This window comes from Prionailurus viverrinus, chromosome D2, assembly GCF_022837055.1.
Source record: "Prionailurus viverrinus isolate Anna chromosome D2, UM_Priviv_1.0, whole genome shotgun sequence".
NCBI lineage: Eukaryota > Metazoa > Chordata > Mammalia > Carnivora > Felidae > Prionailurus > Prionailurus viverrinus.
Window position 1 is genome coordinate 40,738,286 of NC_062571.1, and position 16,850 is coordinate 40,755,135.

The 16,850-nt window shown below is 40.9% G+C and overlaps 1 long non-coding RNA gene across 1 annotated transcript in view; it reads left to right on the forward strand.

The window, feature by feature from the left end:
• The first annotated feature begins 2,258 nt into the window (after positions 1-2,258).
• The window catches only part of LOC125148313 (uncharacterized), a 29,471-nt gene continuing 14,879 nt past the window's right edge, over positions 2,259-16,850 (forward strand). Inside the window, exons 1-2 of the long non-coding RNA XR_007145490.1 lie at positions 2,259-2,330; positions 16,513-16,645. This is a non-coding gene — a long non-coding RNA (uncharacterized LOC125148313). The remainder of the gene's footprint in view (positions 2,331-16,512; positions 16,646-16,850) is intronic.

Consider the following 16,850-nt stretch of genomic DNA (forward strand, 5'->3'; position numbering starts at 1 on the left):
GACAAGACTAAAGGAATGAGTTGCCCATGGACATATGAAGGGGTTTCAGCCCTGTGCCCTGTGTTATGGTGTATGTGCCTGTGATTATTAGTCCAAGGCAGGTTATACTTGTATAGAACTTCTTTCGAGTTGTCAAATAAGCAGATAGAAGCTTTTCAATTAATGGAAAAGGTAGGAGCTATGCTCAGAGTTTGTTTGTTTGTTTGTTTGTTGCTATGCCATTTAAACTTAAATAATTTAAACAATTTGCAATTAATTAATGTTTGTCCGATATGGTGACAAGTCTACAGTAATGTAGATGTCTTTGCTGTCTGGTTTGATTCATCACTTTATTTTATACAGATTTTCCTTTATTTTTACTAATTATTCATAAACTGTTTTAGGTAAACAGGTTGTGTGTGTGTGTGTGTGTGTGTGTGTGTTTCATTTGAAATTTTAGTGTTGTGTATGCAAAAAATGTATCAAATGTAGTAAGTAGATGATTCCTGTGACATTTCTATTATTTGAATAATACTATTTTCATTCTCACCACTGAAACCTCTTTCTCTTAAACATTACATACTCACAACTACCCTACAGATCATTTAAATAAATGTTCTTTATTTCCTCTTTGTAGTAGGCTTATAAAATCATGGTAAATTTTTTCACCAGGTGCTTTATAGTTTTGATTCTAATGTAAGTGGTATCTTTAAAAATATAATATAATTTTCATTGCTATGTAGAAATGGATCTATTTCTGTCTGCTTATGTCATATCTGGAAGTATTGCTAACATCTAATATCAATAGTTCATCTGTAGATTAGACTAGTTTCTAGATTAGTGCACATATAATATCATATCATCAAGGATAATTACAAATTTGGTTATTTCTGGAAAATATGGTTTAATTTTTATCCCTTTTTTAACTGAAATAGAATTAACACATGGTGTTTTATTAGTTTCAGGTGTACAATGTAGTGATTCAACAACTCTGTATGTTACGAAGTGCTCTTTACGATGTGTCCTTTTCGATTTCCTTTATTCCATTCGTCCCCCCACCCACCTCCCCTCTGGTGACCACCAGTTTGTTTTCTGTATTTAAGAGACTTTTTTTCTGTTTGTCTTCTTCATCTATCCATCTATGGATGGACATGTGGGTTGCTTCCATATCTTGGCTGTTGTAAATAATGCTGCAATAAACATAGGCGTGCCTATATCTTTTTGAATTAGTGTTTTTTGTTTTATTTGGGTAAATCCTCAGTAGTGGAATTACTGGATTATATGATAATTCTATTTTTAATTTTTTGAGGACCCTTCATACTGTCTTCCACAGCGGCTGCACCAGTTTGCATTCCCACCAACAGTGCATGAGGGTGCCTTTTTCTCCACATCCTCACCAACACTTATTGTTTCTTGTGTTTTGATCTTAGCCATTCTGACAGGTGTGCGGTGATATTTCACTGTGGTTTTGATTTGCATTTCTCTGATGATGAGTGATGTTGAGCGCCTTTTCATAGGTCTGTGGTCATTTGTATGTCTTTGGGAAAATGTCTATTCAGGTCCTCTGCCCATTTTTAAATTGGATTATTTGTTTGTTTGTTTTTCATGTGTGTGTGTGTGTTTTAATTTTTATTCTTGCCTTACTTCTCTGGCTGTGACCTTAGCGTGATTTTGAATAGAATTGGTGATAATGGACAAATGGACAATTTAGTCTTCTTTCTAACCTCAGGAGGAGTATGTTCAATATCTTCATTAGCTGGGATGAGCAGAATTGTTATGATATACTTGTTTACCATGCTGGCACTCTAAGTTGAAAGGGTCTACAGAGTCACAAGACTGGAAGACATGGCTGAGAGAATGGCCACTACCCCATATTGAGTGATGATGGGGATTTCACGGGGTCAGGAAGGATTAAAAAGGCTAGCATTGGAGTATGAGGGTCAGAGAGAGTGTTAAACATGGTAGAAAAGAAAGCAGGCAGTGAGAGTCAAAGGCAGGGATGGTGGGTACTCTCTCCAGTCCCAGGAGTTGGCAGGAAACCCAGATGCATAGGCAAGAGGTCCTCTACCCGGGCTCAGGACCAAGGACAGGGTGGTGAGAACAAGGGTGGCATTCATGACTTCTGTCCAAGTCAATTCTGATTCTGTCCTGTTTATGTTTTATTATACTAGATGTGAAGTAAAATGGTCATTGGCCTTTCTTTAAAGTTGCCTGTCTGACTTTCCTGGCAGGGGGTGGGAGGAAGTTGAGCCCATGCCCCCAAATGGCAGACAGCTGAGCAAACTTCCCCACAGGCACCAGGGCTGCGGAAATCAGAGAACTATCCTAACTACTGTGAGGAAAGGAGACTGGTACGTGCATGTTGTTTTCATTAAACCTAATTATTTTATTTTAGGGTTAAATTTTTTTTTTCATTTTTGGCAAAATGTGAGGACATTTGGGACCATGCTAATATCTTGTTGTTTCTTGTCCTCTGTACCCATGTCCCTGCTACTTTACTCCTTAGAGGGAACTACAATGATCAGTTTGTTGTATCTCCTTCCAGATAGGTTTCAGTGAATTTGTGTTCATCAATATGGCTATAAAATATATATAGTATTGTTGCTGCTGGTGCGTGTGTGTGTTTAATGCAAATTGGATCACATTCAAGTTATATTTTCCCTTTCCTCCTTTTGGAACAGCAGTTTCTTCAAAAGTATCTCTTCAAAAACGGTATAAGAACTGCCATGAAATAATCTTCTCTGGAGACTTTGTCAGAGATGATAATGAACATAAAGATAGAAGATGCTAATGCCATAGAAACTCAGGACTAATCAAATTGAAAATGGCTTAATTTACGGTGGGAACTGTATGGCAGATAAAACAAAACAGCTGCTCCAAATTTCCTCCCTCCCTGTGAACGGCCCACAGGGCACCCGCACACCTTAGTGATGAGGAACTCAAGTGAGGGCTCCGGATGGCACCGAAATAGCTATTAATTGTCTCTGCTCCTTAAGATCAAGTCTGAATGAAGAGGCTAAATGAGTTTCCTTTCAGCTTGAGAAGCGCTTGTTCAATTGCGGGAGGACCGCTGCAAAAATGAAGGATGAATGTGTGGTGTGTGTTTTAAGGGCACTGCTTCCAATTATTCTTGTCCCTTTATTGTTGAGAAGCCGTGCCTGTATTAGAAGGATCAGGGACTGAATACTTTTCAGAAATTCATTATATGCAGCAGCCACTTTTTAACCTTTGCCTGTGAGTGATTTTTGAAATGCACTCATGGTGGATGGTTTTTAAATTCTAAAGGTGAATGAAATGGCATTGTCAAAGCAGTAATGTCTATGGTGATGAGAACACTGGTGCCTGGAAATTGAGTTCTCCAAGGGAGGGACATTATGGGAAGAGTGAGAAAGAATTGTGTCTTGATTTCCAATATATTAATTTATTCAAATAGCATCATCTACTTGTATAAAGGAATCATGGGACGTTAGAGTCAAAAAGACATTAGAGACAATCCAGTTATTGAAATAAATTTTTTAGATGTAATGAGAGAGGTAGACAAACCACACGGACGGTTCAAGGTCACCCAGTGGACAGAGCAAGAAAAAGCCAGGCTTCCTGGATTGGGATGGGTACTATGGGCTTTCTCTGCAGGAGGCTGCCCTTCTTAATTTGGTCAATCAATGACCGTGTATTGACTGAAGCATTACAAGAGAGTGAAGTTTGTGAGATGGCGTGGGGTGGAGGAAGGGACATTAGTTATGGGGTTAGACACCCGGATTTGAATTCTGAATCTGCCACTTCTGTGATTTTAGGCAAATCCCTTTACTGGCCTCACCTTAGTTTAACCAGCTTTCCTATCTTACAAGGAAAAGACATTTTGGGGGGGAAGCTGAATGAAATAGTTTCAGGAAAGCGCCAATGCAAGGTCCAACGCACTGTAAGCTCTTGTGAAGTGATTGTTTCCTTCTTCTCTGTTAAACAAGATGTCAAAAAGGAGAAAATAAATCAGAATAAAACCAAACAAAACCCCACAAATAACTCTTACTGGAAATAACTCTTATCTTAGGTTTTCTAAATTTTTCTCCTTTTTCCTTCCTTCCCTAATCTACTAAATTAGGTAAGCAATCATAGCTCTTGGTTTTGCCTCATCTGCAAAGTGATCTTGGGAACGTTGGCTTACTAGGAAAAGCTGCTACGTGTCTAATTTTACATAATGACCCAAGAGATGGTGAAGAGAACTGAGAACTTGTGGTTGGGCCCCAGGTCACTTGGATTCAAGCACTCAACAGGAAAGAAGGCAAAGGTGGCTCCTGATTTTTCAGAACTCCTCTCAGGGCACAGGCAACTCTTTTGAGAATGCAGAACATTCCTGTGTTTTGCCTGAGGGTAATTGTTGGCTGAGGGCAGGGAACAATGGTTTCTGGTTTGGAAACTTGGTGGGATCATCAGAACGCCCCCCGGATGAATACCAGCTCATACAGGTTTGATGAGCATTTTTAAAGGCTACCCTGACTCCATGTTGGGGCTTCAAGGATAAAGAAACCATGATATCTCACTTCTGGGGAGAATGGTCCCAAATCCTTGAAAGACAGGCTGTAAGAAACTAATGTGGAAAATCAATATGAAACAAAGACCTCCATCCCTACTCCAGTGACCCTGACTATAGTGACCAAGGAAATGTAAATGTTTTAAGTCAGAGAAGGGTGCCAGCGGCACCAAAATGAGCAGCACTACAGGTGGAACCAGGTGATACAAAGGACCCAGAACACTTACTTTGAACTCTGTCTTGAAGAAAGGGGTATGATCTCAAGGGAATTCAGTAGAGGGGAAACTGAGACATTCTAGGAACAACAAAAAAAAAAAAAAGGAGAGAGGAGATAAAGTCAGGCCATAAGATATGGGAGAAAGTGTTGCTCAGAATGGAGGCTGGAAGCAACGTGTCAGGTAAAGGTAGTGGCAGTAGATGTCTTTTTACAGATTTAAAGGTCTTCCCACTGAGTAAGTATGGCAGGACCTGGAAGGAAGCTTGAGAAAGTCAAGGGCTGGATTAGGAGGCTGAGGAGGGAGGAGTTCCTTGTCCTGATCCCCTAGTGGATGAACAGCAGGTGGCAGCAGCAATGACAAGGGCTCTCCCTTGGTACTGAAGAGATGTTGCAGATTCTGGGTCTTTTTCTCATCATTAAACAGAGACACAATCATGGACGGGGTTTACAGAAGTTTCAGGAATGAGGGTAGGTAGCATTGGGATGCTGTCCAGGGAGGTCTACCCCCAGCGTGGGGTGGAAAGGGGCCATATGTAGGGGAGCTGCAGTGGGGAGGGTCCTGCCCTAGTGGCTCTAGCACCTTCTCATAAGCACCACTGCAGGCTCGGAAAAGGCACAAAGTTGCTGGGGTCAGAGTGACAACCAGTAGGGGTGCCCATGACCACTTCCCACCCCCGGACATCCCAGTTCCCTTAGTCTTTCCCTGCCATCCCTGCCCTGTGTGTGCAATTGACCCCCCTGTTAGCATCCTGCTCAAGCACATTTCCCAACACATTTTCTAGGTTTCTAGCAGTGACTGTGGGGTTTGAATTGCTTCCTCGTACACTTGCGTTCAAGGGTTCCACACCTTCCCTCACTTGAGGTCTAGGTAATGTCGTGGTGATTCGAATCTGGCTGACAGGGATGAGAATCCCTAGAGGGAGGAAATGAAAGTGGAGTGGAGAATGAGCCACCCACACTGTCAGTGATATGGAAGGAGATGAACTAAAAAAGAAAACCAGGTCAAAATCTGGGAGAGCTGTAGCAAAGAGACCCAGAATCTGCTTATCACACGGTGCTTAAGAAGCTTTGCAAATTTGTTAGTGGTCTGATTCAGCAGAAATAGTAACTGGTAACAAACTGATAACAATACTCCTAGAGAGTCTGGATGCTACTGTGGGGCAGAAAAGCTCTGTTTGTACAGCCCCTGCTCTCAGTCAGAGGGAAAGTTGTTTCACGTGGACACTCATGGGCCAGGTGGGGCAGGTGGAAAGTGCCGGGCACCTTCTGCCAAAAGCCTGAATGCCCCGTGCCTGGGACAGCATTGCCTCTCATTGCCTTTCCCTGGTTGACAGCCGGTGGGTACAGCCAGCTCTTGAACTTCCAATCCCTGCCCTCACTGAAAGTGAACCGGAATGAGTGCCACTCACCTCCTTCCTGTGGATGGGTGCTGGCTCCTGGTCCAAGTCCTGATGACTGGCTAGGCGGTAAGGTCAAACATGTGCCTTCTCACCTCCTGACTCCCCTCCCCCACTCCTGCAGTCTTCTTTTTGGCCCTCGCTTCTTCAAGCTAGTGGACCCACGTGGATTCTTCTTGAGCCTTTTCCATTATTTCCCAGCCAGGCTTTTTCTTCTCGCACTGTGGGCTGGAAGACCCTTCCCTCGACCTGATCCTGCCTGCTCTCTGTCTTGCAGAATTAATTGACATTTCTGGCTCAAGGTTTAAGGATGTGGGAGGATGTGTTTACCTTTAAACATCGAGACAAGTTTTGCCGTTCCAGATAGGGAGAAACTGTCCAACATGTAGGCACATGTTAGCAGAGAAAGCCCAGCATATACTTATGTTTGGAAAGCTCCAGTTATAAAGAACAAACAACTGCCTTTACCTAGAAGGATGTATTGAGAAAGATGAGAATGACACTCAGCTAATTCCAGCTTCCCTTGTTGTCTTTGTCACTCTGTACTTCTTATTCCATGGTTTTGCTATAATTTCTCATTTGCTTTTGACTTTCCACCGCGTTAGTTGCCATTTTGGTTCTGGTTTCCTGTTCCTTGCTCCATTTGAACTATTGTTCTTTTTTATGGATAATTACAGTGTAAGCCAGAAGTCCAGATAATATTAAGCTAGAAAGGCCCTGTTAATATGCATTTGCACCACAAAAAGGAAATGAGCTCATTTGTGTGATAAATGAAAATGTGTTATCTTGCAGAAATAGTGAAACATTAAGGTTATGCAATGTGAAGATTCAATGGCGTTTTCCCAAGTTCAAGGATTGCATTTGGGAACTATATTTCCCCTGGGTTGGAGACTGGTGTTAAGTAGGCAGAGAATTAGAAGCTGATAAAGGAATTACTAATACTACCATTTGTTTTACAAATTTCAATTAAAGGATTTAATACGATGGTTAAACTATAAATTACATTTAGTAAAGCTACGAGACTGGCATTTTCCTTAATTTAATATTCCTGCTTAATGCTAGGAGGCATTAATCCAGGAGGTACTGGGTGGTCTCAAGTTCAAATGAAATCCCTGGTATTTATGATTTCTGGTTAAACAAGAAGTACTGTGCATTAGACTGGAGAGTGGAATGAACTCTTATGTTGTTTTTTAGAATCTGGAATTTAATGCGATTCCATTACCTTTGAAAGATTTAATAGATCTCATAATGAATCAAATGTTTGGATAAATCACTGCAATTTCTCTTTCATTAGCTTGACAGTTGCCAATGAAGTAGATTTTTACTTTGTTAGCTTTCTAAGCTAATAAAAATAAACATTTAAAGAAAATGAACATCCAGGCACAAATGTGTATACTCAGTGTCACCAAATTATAAAAGCTTAACAAAAATCAGTTTTGTGGAATTCATAGGGAAGATTCCATGATATTTCCAACCAGGTGAAGAGAACCTATCTTGTTCAACCACAAGGTTTAACATAATTTCTCTAGCTTTTCGTATTTTGCATTCACAATCTGTCAAAGGAAGGGCTAACTCCAAGTTAGTGTGTGTGCGTGCATGTGTGCGTGCGTGTGTGTGTGTGTGTAAACTTATCCCCAGGTCTAGTTAGCTTGGTTTGTCATTTGAGTTGTCTTCAGTGAAGTGAGTCCCATGGAAAGGTGAAGGCCTTTGAGTCAAATATTCCATGCTTTCTCTTACCTGAGGTCCAGATAGTGTCTTGGTGACTCTAATCTGGCTGATACGAATGAAATGACCAGAAAGAAGAAATGAAGGCAAGGCAGACAGAATGAGCTAACACCAATGATAGTGATGGTAACAATGAAATAGGAAAGAACATCAGGTCGGAATCTGGAAGAGCTTGTCAGACACCCTTGTGTTTTCTGCTTATACATGGGGGTCAGGAGGCTATGAAAATTTGTTAGTGGTTTGGTTTGGCAGAAACGTGGTAACAATACTTTACCTAAAATTCTTGCACGGATGCCATGGGTCCTGGGGCCAAGTTCTTTATAGACATTGTGTAGTCTTGGAAGGTTGGCTACTTTCTGCACCCTGGCTTTGTCTCTCTATTTCAGGCACAGTGAACTTTTAAAATTCTTCTCAAGTATCCATCCCCTTCATGCTTTCAGGAAGTCTGCATATCTTGCTTCCTGTGCCTAAATTGCTGCCTATCCCACTCAGCAACATTTGCCTTACTTGCTCTGGCTCATTTTCCAGTTCCCTTTTTCTGGGAAGCCTTCCCCTCCTCAAGGACTGGGTTAGGGACCCTTGTTACTTGTTCTCATAACACCTATCAACACTCACTACAATTGTAGTTAGTTGCTAACTTATTGAGTTGTTTCTTTAATGTCTGTTTCCCTCCAGAGGCTGGTATGTCCGTGAGAGTAGGGACCATTATGTCTTGTTTACATGCATGTTGCATGTAAGGTGATAAGAAAAAAAAATGCCACCTACATGAGTGCTGAACAAGGAAAAGGCCTGGTGCTATGGGTTGGATTGTGGCCTCCTCAAGAGATATGTTAACATCCTAACCCCCCAGTATTTGTGAATGTGACCTTACTTGGAAGTAGGTTCTTTGCATATTTAATCAATTAAAATAAAGTCAGTAGGGTGGGTCCTAATTGAATATAATGGAAATTCTTATAAGAAGAGGAAAACACCATGTGAAGTCAAAGACACAGAAGGAGGGGTCCATGTGACCACGGAGACAGAGATTGGAGTAATGCGTCTATGAGTGAACACAAGAAATCAATGGCCACCACCAGAAGCAGGGAGAACACAAGGAAGGCTTCGACCCAGGGTTTAAGAGGAGTGTGTTCTGCAGACACCTTGATTTCAGACTTACAGCCTATTGAACTGTGAAAGAGTAAATTACTGTTACTTTAAGTGCCCCCCCGCCCCCCGCCCCAATTGTGGTACTTGCATGGCAGGTATTAGGAAACTAACACTTCCAGCATTTGGAACTCGTACAAAGGTACAACTGAACTAGCAGCAAGTGGCCCTGACTTCTGTGATGATGGGCAGTGGTACTCAAGACCAAGTTTGCTTTTAGAATTTAGGATTAGATTGACCTGGCAGGTGAGGCATGAAATAGGCAAAGCTGAAGAGAGAGAGAAGAGTTTCAGGGGCTTGGCATCCATGAGAACAGCTAATAGTTAAGGTTAACATTTAGTGAGTAATTATATCTACCAACATCATCGAAGGTCTATACAAACATGATTTTATTTATTCCTGTAAATAAATTATGAGACAGAGCCTATTATCTTTATTTGTGGATACAGAGAATGGGGAATAGTAAGGTTGAGATTTGGTAGGGCCTTGATTTGAACCCAGGCAAATATGAAGACAGACAGCAGTGAAAGACATCACAAAAAACACCACTTGACCTAGAGCTATTTAGTTCCTCAGAATATTTATTAAGGATCCATATGGGTCAAACTGTTTCACAGCCTGCTGCCGTGCACTGAGATTAAGCTGATTTCAGAGGTGTTATTGACATACAGGTATATGCTTTCTATTTTTAAGCTTGTTTTGACAATAGTGTCAATCAGTCTACATGTTTCATAACCCCTGTGGCAATGTGGTGTGATATTGTCATCATATTCACAATCTTGGTTTTATATCCACCTCATTAAAACCCAGAAGTACTTAGGAAATTCTGGTGCCGACTCTTCCCTCTCTTACAGGTGCTCCTTCTGCTTCCAAAGTAGGTCAACCAATAACCCAGGCTCAGACAAGGAGAATATGCAGAGGAATCAAATGCTGGAAGGAATCCTGATGGAGAAAGAGATCAGTTCTCCCTCTAGAGAGAACTTCATCTCTCAGAGATGAAATCTATTCTTGAAATTCCCACGAGAAAGAGAATCCACTGTGTCTCCGAGTGTAGCGCGTGAGATGGTGGAACCAGGGCAGGTAGTCAGAAAGTCTGGGCTTCATACTGTGCCCTTCCACTTTATCCCCCGGCTTACTGAGTCTCCCTGTCCTCGTCTGTGAAATGGAGGTAACACTGGCTTACCTGCCACATAGTTTTTTGAGAGATGAAAAGGAGAACATGGAGATGATGGTGTTTCTTCATTCAGGAAAATTCCACTGAAAAAGTTCTATTGGGAAGGAGCATCATTTCTTTCCTTTTAGGTAGATGAACATTTTTATTGTTGTGTCCCAGGGATCTTTCCTTTTGCTTGTACAGATTTTTCTGTTTCTTCTTTTTCCTTCCTTCCTTCCTTCCTTCCTTCCTTCCTTCCTTCCTTCCTTCCTTCCTTTCTTTTTCTTTTCTTTTCTTTTCTTTTCTTTTCTTTTCTTTTCTTTTCTTTTCCTTTCTTTTCTTTTCTTTTCTCCTTCCTCTTCTTCTTCTTCTACACCAATCATTTCTATAGTCTCTTGAATCTTTTTCAGTTTTTCACTTGCTGTGTGCCAGGCAGAGGTTCAAATTGCACAGAGGGTCCATATTCTGGTGCACACACCGGGTAAGTCATACATGTATACACTGAAAGAAATGCTGTTTACAGAAACTTTATGTGCTTTTTATTCTAAGTGGTTCACTAGATCCATAGACCAATTTTGGTAGTTTTGGACATGACAGTAATTTGCACAGCTAATTTTTTCTTCTCTAGATGTACTGTTGGACTTTCCTTTTCCTTTAACTTGACTTTGGCAATTTTTTTTTTTTGTTGTTAAGATCATCTCAAGTACTAATGCCATTATTCCAAAACATGGGCAGTCCTCTCAAAATACTGTGATGTTTGCCCTTAAGAAAGTGTTCCTTATTCAAATCACAAGTTTAAGTAATATGATCATTGATCTCAAGCATGTTACAGAGATGTCAACACATGAGTACTAACAACTGATGGTAATAATAATAATAATAACAAAAATCAGTGCCAATTCAGCTCAGGTCGTCTCATGTGCCAGGCACTGGGCTCTTTTTTTACATTTATCATAGGCATCCTCCAAAGAATCCTGCCCAGTGGGCATGACTGTTGTTATTCTGCAGAGGCGAAAGTTGAAGTTTTCATAAATTAAATTGCAGAAAGACAATTCAAGCTACGTAGGTCTAGGGACCCAACAACCAGTGCTTTATCCTGTGTATTAAGGATGTGCACAACCACATTCTAGGGATGATATGGGCTGTTACGGACTGAGCAGAACTGGTTTTTGAACCTTGATGGAATCAGGACACCAGAACACTATAGAGTCTTTTCCCTAATATCTGTAAAAATCTGCTTCTTTGCCCTTTACAGTAGCTGTTACATCCATCTGCTCACAATGAATTTTTTAATCACCTCTGGTGATGTGATTCTGACTCCTGAAGTATTTTGTCCTGGCCACGATGGGGAATCTTCATTGTTACAACATCTGTTCACCCCCTTCCTCCTGGCAAACTCTGAGGCAGAGGATTCACTGGAGGGCTTTTAGCAACGTCTACCTTTTCTGGGCATGTGGAAAGTTGGCCATCTGGCATTGGTCATGGAATCTCCTTCACTGACCTCTTGCATTTAATTTCCTGGACTGAGGGCTCACCCTTACCCACTGTATTTACTATGGTGATTTTTGGCCTCTCCTTACATAGGCGGTTAAGAAATTATAATTCCTCCAGGAGGGACTAAGGCTGTGCTTTCTAGCAAGACAAAGAATATATCCCACTGTAATAGGACTATGGTTTTCTAAAGGACAGTTTTATTACTAGCACTTACTGTAGTATCAAGTTTCTTTGGGTTTACTTATCATAATAGGACACGACCATCTGAATTGTAGTCTACAAAAGTGTAGGTAAGAAATCTCCCTGTGGTCACCTCCTCCACCTTCCTGGAAGCTCAGCATTTTGAGCTGGACCAATTAGAAAGATGTAATTGCATCTTGAGCCAAGGGGTTGGCTTTTTACGATGGTTGACTTTTAGCCAGTCTGGCGTCTGTTGCTCTCTTCATTTTCGATTCTTTGAATTTCCTCCTCCATAGTATTTTAAGATTTAAGTGTCCAGATGGATACTAAATTCTTTTCTCACACCTGGCTTCCTGAGCAAGCAATGAGGTTTTGCTTTTTCAGCAAGCACGAACCATGTCTCTTGGCCTGCTTTTCGTAACACACGACACTTTTTCCCCCTCCTTGGCTTTAATGGTCTCATTAAGGGTCTTAGAAATGGGGGCTCTCAAATATCATTTATCCAAGTACCATCAAGGTTTCAGTGGGAAAGGGACTGAGAGGAATAGAAAAATAGTCACAGATTTCTATTCATCTCCAGCCAGCTTGTCATGCTGCCCTTTGAAAGATGGCTTCATAATTAATATGGGCAATGGACAGGCCAGCAGTACCACTGGCTGCCCGGGCAAGCCACTCAATGCTTTTTTACTGCTAATATGACATAACTATGGCTAATAGTAGCGTTTGCAGAGTGTGTTAATGAAACACAATTTCTGAGTGTGATACGAATTTTATCTAATTAGTAGCTTTTAAAAAGCCTTCAGACATGTTTCCAAAGGGAATTGGATGCACTGAAAAGGGATTCAGGAGCCAGAGACCCTAAATGGCTCAATACTCTGCAGACAGTGTGAGGTCAATTTCCTAGGCGGCTCAAGACAGCCCTGTTCCAGGAAACTTGATTGAGCATAAAAGTTCTCCGATATTTTTCCTTCAGTAGCACAATACCTTGGACTCCTTACTACTTCTTTCAACTGATGAGCCAGAAAAACAACAAACAAAACCAAGTTAGACCTTTTCTTCAGCTTGAGGTACTCATCATTCCTGACACTTTCTCATGGTATGGCAGATCACAAAATCTGAAAAGAATGAGCATATAATGCCAAACATGGAAGAGGCTTGCAACTCTAACCAGAGCCTAGAGTTGCTAATGCCTCTCAGTGACCTACAGGCTCTTTATTAAAAGTCCAACACACCTTTTAGCCAATTTGCTTTTCTTCCCTTTTCCTTCTTCCTCTTTCTGCTCTCTGCCCTCCTTTTGTCTCTTGGTTAGTTTGCTTCTTCTTTCCTCCATACCTCTTTCTGTGTGTGTATGAATCTCAGACATTGATAATTGAGTGAGGCATATTTTTCAGTTCACGACTCATTAGCACACAACTTCTTTTCTTTGTTTGGTTGTTTTCTCCTTCAGTGCCCCTCTTCAAGTTCATGTCTATATCTCCCATAGATGGACACTCAAGGGCATTTAATGTCTCTACTTAGATAGGTCATCAGTGAAAATCATAAAATTTAGTTTGGCAAGTGTGTCTTTTTAACTTATATAAGTGGCGTTGTGTGACAGAACTCATTTTGCTTCATTTATTTAATCAATTCTATTGTTAAAAAGTTTCAATATTGTTGGTGTTTGTAAATCTCTAGCTTATTCTATACATCATCTATCAAATACCTGTCTTACATTTTACTTATTCATTCTTCTATTGATGGCTTCAGACTTGGTTACCATAAGCAATATTTTTTTTTTAATTTTTTTTCAACATTTATTTATTTTTGGGACAGAGAGAGACAGAGCATGAACGGGGGAGGGGCAGAGAGAGAGGGAGACACGGAATCGGAAACAGGCTCCAGGCTCCGAGCCATCAGCCCAGAGCCCGACGCGGGGATCGAACTCACGGACCGCGAGATCGTGACCTGGCTGAAGTCGGACGCTCAACCGACTGTGCCACCCAGGCGCCCCCATAAGCAATATTTTTTTAATGTTTTATTTATTTATTTTGGGAGAGAGAGAGAGAGAGAGTGTGTGAGCAAGGGAGTGGCAGAGAGAGTAAGAGAGAGAATCCCAAGCAGGCTCTGCGCTGCCAGCCCATAGCCCAATGTGAAGACAGAACTCACAAACCTTGAGATTGTGACCTGAAATGAAATTAAGAGTTGGATGCTTAACTGACAGAGCCACCCAGGAGCCCCCAGCAATATTTAGTGAACATCCTTATACATGCCTCCTTACATTCCCAGGTGAGAGTTTTCCTATTATGGAGTAAGATGACTAAGGTTGTAGATATGAATATCTTTAATTTTGCCAAAATATCTTTAATCTTCCCCTCAAAAAATGTCTTTTCCACTAGCAATGCATAGTGGTTCTTACTTATCTACATTTTTGCTATTGCTTGGTATTATTGGAGCATTGAGTCAAAGTTCAGAATCTTACTGTCTAAGTCAGGACCAAGTGAGTATGAGATTCCTTGGATGAGTCCTTTAAGTATGATTCTTTGAATAAAATTTCTCTTGATCTGCAAAATTAAAGAAACAAGTTATTTGTCCCCCACATACCCAACATTCAGGATGGAACAGGCATAGGATGACGTCTGTAGACATGACTATTTAGAAAGCAGGAAAATAGGAGACACTAATTGTTACCAGATCATAGTAATTGTGGAATATATGCAGGAGGTTCCCTTTTTTAGAACTTAGTTATACTTCTGCAAAGGAGTTATTCATTATTATTCTTCATGGTTTTGGCTACACTCTCTGGGTTCTGGGTTTCACTCTCTGAGTCATGCGTTCATTTTTATAAAGGTACCTTGTGTTTGTAGCTGAGTAGTCTTCTCCGAATGCTTCCTGGTTGTAGATTTTGGGGACCCAGAGACGTCTTTTCATTTTGTGCTGTTTCTGTCCCTTTCAGTCCAAGTTGTAGATGTTTCTGAATATGGCATTCTCTTAAAAACCTCGTGGGTCTCCTGTGCATATTTTTGGAGTTCAGGCCATTAGACAAAAGCATACTAACAAATCTTTTCAAGATAAGCCCTTTATTACTTCGGGCTTCTATTGAGGAGCAACGCTCTTAAGCTTCTTAGAAGCTCTGTTGTTTGATTTAAAGGACCTGTGAGTCACACTCTTAAAACCTTAAAGAGCTTTTTTGTCCTACTGAATGACACTCTGAGGCACCACCTTTGATATTTTTATTGATATTTCTTTGATACTTCTCACTCCCTCAGCTTCATATTTAAACCCTATTTTCTTGAGAGTGTCCTTGGTTTGATCTTTGCTCAGAGCTATTTCCTAAATTTAGGATTGCTGGCCATCCGGTGGGGCTGGGAACCTTTGAAACTAGCAAGTTCTGGTTCTTTCTGTGTGTAATGGTCCTTTCTTCAACTTATCACTGTCCTCTCAGATTTTACTCAAAGTAGCATTTCTGTGGCATTTTCATGACTCTGGCTGGAAATCTCCTTACCTAGATCATCATCCAATCCACGAAGTATATTTTTAACTTCCACATTACTTCTGGTTACTGTTGCTAAACTTTCTGTCAGGACATAATGAGGGTCTCCTTTCCTCCAGTTTCCAGTAAGAATTTCCTCATTTTCTTTTAAGCCCTCACCGGCAACCTCCCTAAAGTCCAAAATTTTACTAATGGTCCAGTTAGACAAGTTAAACTTGTCTGGTTGCTGCCCACTGCCTGGGCCGTATATAGGCTTTTGTTATGGCGCATCTTCCTTTTGGTGCCAAGATCTGTGTTAGTTATCTCTCACTACGTTACAAATCACCCTAAAACTTAGTAGCGGAAACAACAAACATTATTGCACATTCTCACACCTGGGAATCTTGCAGCAGCTTTAGCAAGATGTTTACTGGGGTGTCTCACAAGGTTGCAGGTAACCTGCTGGCCAGGGTTGCAGTAATTTCACAGCTTGGAAAACTTGATGATAGGCGCATTCACATCATTGTTGGTAAGCCTCAGTTCCTCACTGGCTAGTGGCTGCAGGTTTATGGAGACCTTGTCTTGCAAATCTCTCTGGAGGACTGTTTACAACGTGGCCGCCTGCTTTCCCCAGAGCAAGACATGAAGGAGAAAGGGAAAAAAAGAGGGAGGCAACTCAAGATGAAAGTCATCGTCATTAACGACCTAACCTTGGAAATATTTTGTTTTCGATGCCATATGCAATTGGTTACACAGACCGGGTCTGAGCCAGTGTGGGAGAGGACGACGCAAGAATGTGAACACCAGGAGGCATGTATCATTGGGAGCCATCCTGGAGTATGACTGCCGAAATGACTTCATTTTCTCAACACTATTGTTAAACAATTCATGTTTCCCCCATTGATTTTTAGTTATTATCCCCAGCATATGTTACATTCATAATTAGAAATGGGTTAATTTCTGGCATTTTAATTTTATTCCATTTGTCTCTTTTTATTACTTGTGATCTCTCAGTGTGCTATAATTTGTGACCTTTCAATAATTTGTCTTATCACATGGAAGGGCATGAAGGAAGGAAATGGTTAAGAAGTAGGTCTAAAGTCTATTCTCGCCCATGGGGATTCCCCTGGGAAAGAAAGAAGGCCTAGACTGAGTAGAATCTTCTTGTAAATATGCTAATGACATATGTGATAAACAACTAATGTTTTTTGCTAATGGGAGAGTTTAGCAGTACATCCTGTTTTCTAGGATTATTCAAGCAACGTAAGTAGACCTGAGATCTATGGATCCATGGGACACACCTTCCTGGAAAATGTCACATAAATTGTGTAAGTCTCCGACTACCAGATGAGCAGATATTTCCTACCAACTTGGCAAGTAGGTAATCAAATTTTGAGGCTTCTTTTTATTCCGTTTAGTTGTTTTTTATACCAAGAATACTTTATTGGTGGTGTTGTCCACTGGAGACACATAGTATCTGTTTGTTTTTGGTCATGTTGAAGTCTTTGGTAATCAGTGAATCAATGCTTAGGTCAATCAATTTCTTAGGGGTTGCAAAATGGTAGAATTCTAATTCTATCACTCCT